The following is a 6,000-nucleotide window of genomic DNA, read 5'->3' as shown; positions in this document are numbered from 1 at the left end:
GAAGGTGGAACATTTTGCAGGTTGATGGTAGTTGCTGCAGGTGGAGATGGAAGGTGGAACATCTTGCAGGCTGATGGTAGTTGCTGCAGGTGGAGATGGAAGGTGGTACATTTTGCAGGCAGGTGGTAGTTGCTGCAGGTGGAGATGGAAGGTAGAACATTTTGCAGGCAGATGGTAGTTGCTGCAGGTGGAGATGGAAGGTAGAACATTTTGCAGGCAGATGGTAGTTACTGCAGGTGGAGATGGAAGGTGGAACATTTTGGAGGCTGATGGTAGTTGCTGCAGGTGCAAATGGAAGGTGGAACATTTTGCAGGCTGATGGTAGTTGCTGCAGGTGGAGATGGAAGGTGGTACATCTTGCAGGCAGATGGTAGTTGCTGCAGGTGGAGATGGAAGGTAGATCATGTTGCAGGCAGATGGTAGTTGCTGCAGGTGGAGATGGAAGGTAGAACATCTTGCAGGCAGATGGTAGTTGCTGCAGGTGGAGATGGAAGGTAGAACATTTTGCAGGCTGATGATAGTTGCTGCAGGTGGAGATGGAAGGTAGAACATTTTGCAGGCTGATGGTAGTTGCTGCAGGTTGAGATGGAAGGTGGTACATTTTGGAGGCTGATGGTAGTTGCTGCAGGTGCAAATGGAAGGTGGAACATTTTGCAGGCTGATGGTAGTTGCTGCAGGTGGAGATGGAAGGTGGAACATCTTGCAGGCAGATGGTAGTTGCTGCAGGTGGAGATGGAGGGTAGATCATGTTGCAGGCAGATGGTAGTTGATGCAGGGGGAGATGGAAGGTAGAACATCTTGCAGGCAGATGGTAGTTGCTGCAGGTGGAGATGGAAGGTAAAACATTTTGCAGGCTGATGGTAGTTGCTGCAGGTGGAGATGGAAGGTGGAACATTTTTCAGGCTGATGGTAGTTGCTGCAGGTGGAGATGGAAGGTAGAACATTTTGCAGGTTGATGGTAGTTGCTGCAGGTGGAGATGGAAGGTAGAACATTTTGCAGGCTGATGGTAGTTGCTGCAGGTGGAGATGGAAGGTGAAACATTTTTCAGGCATATGGTAGTTGCTGCAGGTGGAGATGGAACATCTTGCAGGCAGATGGTAGTTGCTGCAGGTGGAGATGGAAGGTAGAACATTTTGCAGGCAGATGGTAGTTACTGCAGGTGGAGATGGAAGGTGGAACATTTTGCAGGTTGATGGTAGTTGCTGCAGGTGGAGATGGAAAGTGGAACATCTTGCAGGCTGATGGTAGTTGCTGCAGGTGGAGATGGAAGGTGGTACATTTTGCAGGCAGATGGTAGTTGCTGCAGGTGGAGATGGAAGGTAGATCATGTTGCAGGCAGATGGTAGTTGCTGCAGGGGGAGATGGAAGGTAGAACATCTTGCAGGCAGATGGTAGTTGCTGCAGGTGGAGATGGAAGGTAGAACATTTTGCAGGCTGATGGTAGTTGCTGCAGGTGGAGATGGAAGGTGGAACATTTTTCAGTCTGATGGTAGTTGCTGCAGGTGGAGATGGAAGGTAGAACATTTTGCAGGCTGATGGTAGTTGCTGCAGGTGGAGATGGAAGGTGGAACATTTTGCAGGCTGATGGTAGTTGCTGCAGGTGGAGATGGAAGGTGGAACATTTTGCAGGCAGATGGTAGTTGCTGCAGGTGGAGATGGAAGGTAGAACATTTTGCAGGTTGATGGTAGTTGCTGCAGGTGGAGATGGAAGGTAGAACATTTTGCAGGCTGATGGTAGTTGCTGCAGGTGGAGATGGAAGGTGAAACATTTTTCAGGCAGATGGTAGTTGCTGCAGGTGGAGATGGAACATCTTGCAGGCAGATGGTAGTTGCTGCAGGTGGAGATGGAAGGTAGAACATTTTGCAGGCAGATGGTAGTTGCTGCAGGTGGAGATGGAAGGTGGAACATCTTGCAGGCTGATGGTAGTTGCTGCAGGTGGAGATGGAAGGTGGTACATTTTGCAGGCAGGTGGTAGTTGCTGCAGGTGGAGATGGAAGGTAGAACATTTTGCAGGCAGATGGTAGTTGCTGCAGGTGGAGATGGAAGGTAGAACATTTTGCAGGCAGATGGTAGTTATTGCAGGTGGAGATGGAAGGTGGAACATTTTGGAGGCTGATGGTAGTTGCTGCAGGTGCAAATGGAAGGTGGAAAATTTTGCAGGCTGATGGTAGTTGCTGCAGGTGGAGATGGAAGGTGGTACATCTTGCAGGCAGATGGTAGTTGCTGCAGGTGGAGATGGAAGGTAGATCATGTTGCAGGCAGATGGTAGTTGCTGCAGGTGGAGATGGAAGGTAGAACATCTTGCAGGCAGATGGTAGTTGCTGCAGGTGGAGATGGAAGGTAGAACATTTTGCAGGCTGATGATAGTTGCTGCAGGTGGAGATGGAAGGTAGAACATTTTGCAGGCTGATGGTAGTTGCTGCAGGTTGAGATGGAAGGTGGTACATTTTGGAGGCTGATGGTAGTTGCTGCAGGTGCAAATGGAAGGTGGAACATTTTGCAGGCTGATGGTAGTTGCTGCAGGTGGAGATGGAAGGTGGAACATCTTGCAGGCAGATGGTAGTTGCTGCAGGTGGAGATGGAGGGTAGATCATGTTGCAGGCAGATGGTAGTTGCTGCAGGGGGAGATGGAAGGTAGAACATTTTGCAGGCAGATGGTAGTTGCTGCAGGTGGAGATGGAAGGTAGAACATTTTGCAGGCTGATGGTAGTTGCTGCAGGTGGAGATGGAAGGTGGAACATTTTTCAGGCTGATGGTAGTTGCTGCAGGTGGAGATGGAAGGTAGAACATTTTGCAGGTTGATGGTAGTTGCTGCAGGTGGAGATGGAAGGTAGAACATTTTGCAGGCTGATGGTAGTTGCTGCAGGTGGAGATGGAAGGTGAAACATTTTTCAGGCATATGGTAGTTGCTGCAGGTGGAGATGGAACATCTTGCAGGCAGATGGTAGTTGCTGCAGGTGGAGATGGAAGGTAGAACATTTTGCAGGCAGATGGTAGTTACTGCAGGTGGAGATGGAAGGTGGAACTTTTTGCAGGCTGATGGTAGTTACTGCAGGTGGAGATGGAAGGTAGAACATCTTGCAGGCAGATGGTAGTTGCTGCAGGTGGAGATGGAAGGTAGAACATTTTGCAGGCAGATGGTAGTTGTTGCAGGTGGAGATGGAAGGTGGAACATCTTGCAGGCAGATGGTAGTTGCTGCAGGTGGAGATGGAAGGTAGAACATCTTGCAGGCAGATGGTAGTTGCTGCAGGTGGAGATGGAAGGTAGAACATTTTGCAGGCTGATGATAGTTGCTGCAGGTGGAGATGGAAGGTAGAACATTTTGCAGGCTGATGGTAGTTGCTGCAGGTTGAGATGGAAGGTGGTACATTTTGCAGGCTGATGGTAGTTGCTGCAGGTTGAGATGGAAGGTGGTACATTTTGGAGGCTGATGGTAGTTGCTGCAGGTGCAAATGGAAGGTGGAACATTTTGCAGGCTGATGGTAGTTGCTGCAGGTGGAGATGGAAGGTGGAACATCTTGCAGGCAGATGGTAGTTGCTGCAGGTGGAGATGGAAGGTAGATCATGTTGCAGGCAGATGGTAGTTGCTGCAGGGGGAGATGGAAGGTAGAACATCTTGCAGGCAGATGGTAGTTGCTGCAGGTGGAGATGGAAGGTAGAACATTTTGCAGGCTGATGGTAGTTGCTGCAGGTGGAGATGGAAGGTGGAACATTTTTCAGGCTGATGGTAGTTGCTGCAGGTGGAGATGGAAGGTAGAACATTTTGCAGGTTGATGGTAGTTGCTGCAGGTGGAGATGGAAGGTGGAACATTTTGCAGGCTGATGGTAGTTGCTGCAGGTGGAGATGGAAGGTGGAACATTTTTCAGGCAGATGGTAGTTGCTGCAGGTGGAGATGGAAGGTGGAACATCTTGCAGGCAGATGGTAGTTGCTGCAGGTGGAGATGGAAGGTAGAACATTTTTCAGGCAGATGGTAGTTGCTGCAGGTGGAGATGGAAGGTGGAACATCTTGCAGGCAGATGGTAGTTGCTGCAGGTGGAGATGGAAGGTGGAACATCTTGCAGGCAGATGGTAGTTGCTGCAGGTGGAGATGGAAGGTAGAACATTTTGCAGGTTGATGGTAGTTGCTGCAGGTGGAGATGGAAGGTGGAACATTTTGCAGGCTGATGGTAGTTGCTGAAGGTGGAGATGGAAGGTGAAACATTTTGCAGGCAGATGGTAGTTGCTGCAGGTGGAGATGGAAGGTGGTACATCTTGCAGGCAGATGGTAGTTGCTGCAGGTGGAGATGGAAGGTGGTACATTTTGCAGGCTGATGGTAGTTGCTGCAGGTGGAGATGGAAGGTAGAACATTTTGCAGGCAGATGGTAGTTGCTGCAGGTGGAGATGGAAGGTAGAACATTTTGCAGGTTGATGGTAGTTGCTGCAGGTGGAGATGGAAGGTGGAACATTTTGGAGGCTGATGGTAGTTACTGCAGGTGGAGATGGAAGGTAGAACATTTTGCAGGCAGATGGTAGTTACTGCAGGTGGAGATGGAAGGTAGAACATTTTGCAGGCAGATGGTAGTTACTGCAGGTGGAGATGGAAGGTAGAACATCTTACAGGCAGATGGTAGTTACTGCAGGTGGAGATGGAAGGTAGATCATGTTGCAGGCAGATGGTAGTTACTGCAGGTGGAGATGGAAGGTAGAACATTTTGCAGGCAGATGGTAGTTGCTGCAGGTGGAGATGGAAGGTAGAACATTTTGCAGGCTGATGGTAGTTGCTGCAGGTGGAGATGGAAGGTAGAACATCTTGCAGGCAGATGATAGTTGCTGCAGGTGGAGATGGAAGGTAGAACATTTTGCAGGCTGATGGTAGTTGCTGCAGGTGGAGATGGAAGGTAGAACATCTTGCAGGCAGATGGTAGTTGCTGCAGGTGGAGATGTAAGGTAGAACATTTTGCAGGCAGATGGTAGTTGCTGCAGGTGAGATGGAAGGTGGTACATTTTGCAGGCTGATGGTAGTTCCTGCAGGTGGAGATGGAAGGTGGAACATTTTTCAGGCTGATGGTAGTTGCTGCAGGTGGAGATGGAAGGTAGAACATCTTGCAGGCAGATGGTAGTTTTGCTGCAGGTGGAGATGGAAGGTAGAACATTTTGCAGGCTGATGGTAGTTGCTGCAGGTGGAGATGGAAGGTGGAACATTTTGCAGGCTGATGGTAGTTGCTGCAGGTGGAGATGGAAGGTAGAACATTTTGCAGGCTGATGTTAGTTGCTGCAGGTGGAGATGGAAGGTAGAACATTTTGCAGGTTGATGGTAGTTGTTGCAGGTGGAGATGGAAGGTAGAACATTTTGCAGGCTGATGGTAGTTGCTGCAGGTGGAGATGGAAGGTGGAACATTTTGCAGGCAGATGGTAGTTGCTGCAGGTGAGATGGAAGGTGGAACATTTTGCAGGCTGATGGTAGTTGCTGCAGGTGGAGATGGAAGGTGGAACATTTTGCAGGCTGATGGTAGTTGCTGCAGGTGGAGATGGAAGGTGGAACATCTTGCAGGCAGATGGTAGTTGCTGCAGGTGGAGATGGAAGGTAGAACATTTTGCAGGCAGATGGTAGTTGCTGCAGGTGGAGATGGAAGGTAGAACATTTTGCAGGCTGATGATAGTTGCTGCAGGTGGAGATGGAAGGTAGAACATTTTGCAGGCTGATGGTAGTTGCTGCAGGTTGAGATGGAAGGTGGAACATCTTGCAGGCAGATGGTAGTTGCTGCAGGTGGAGATGGAAGGTAGATCATGTTGCAGGCAGATGGTAGTTGCTGCAGGTGCAAATGGAAGGTAGAACATCTTGCAGGCAGATGGTAGTTGCTGCAGGTGGAGATGGAAGGTAGAACATTTTGCAAGCTGATGGTAGTTGCTGCAGGTGGAGATGGAAGGTGGAACATTTTTCAGGCTGATGGTAGTTGCTGCAGGTGGAGATGGAAGGTAGAACATTTTGCAGGCAGATGGTAGTTGCTGCAGGGG

The sequence above is a fragment of the Odontesthes bonariensis genome, chromosome 1, assembly GCF_027942865.1.
Source record: "Odontesthes bonariensis isolate fOdoBon6 chromosome 1, fOdoBon6.hap1, whole genome shotgun sequence".
Classification (NCBI taxonomy): Eukaryota; Metazoa; Chordata; class Actinopteri; order Atheriniformes; family Atherinopsidae; genus Odontesthes; species Odontesthes bonariensis.
Note: the sequence above shows the minus strand (reverse complement) of the source record.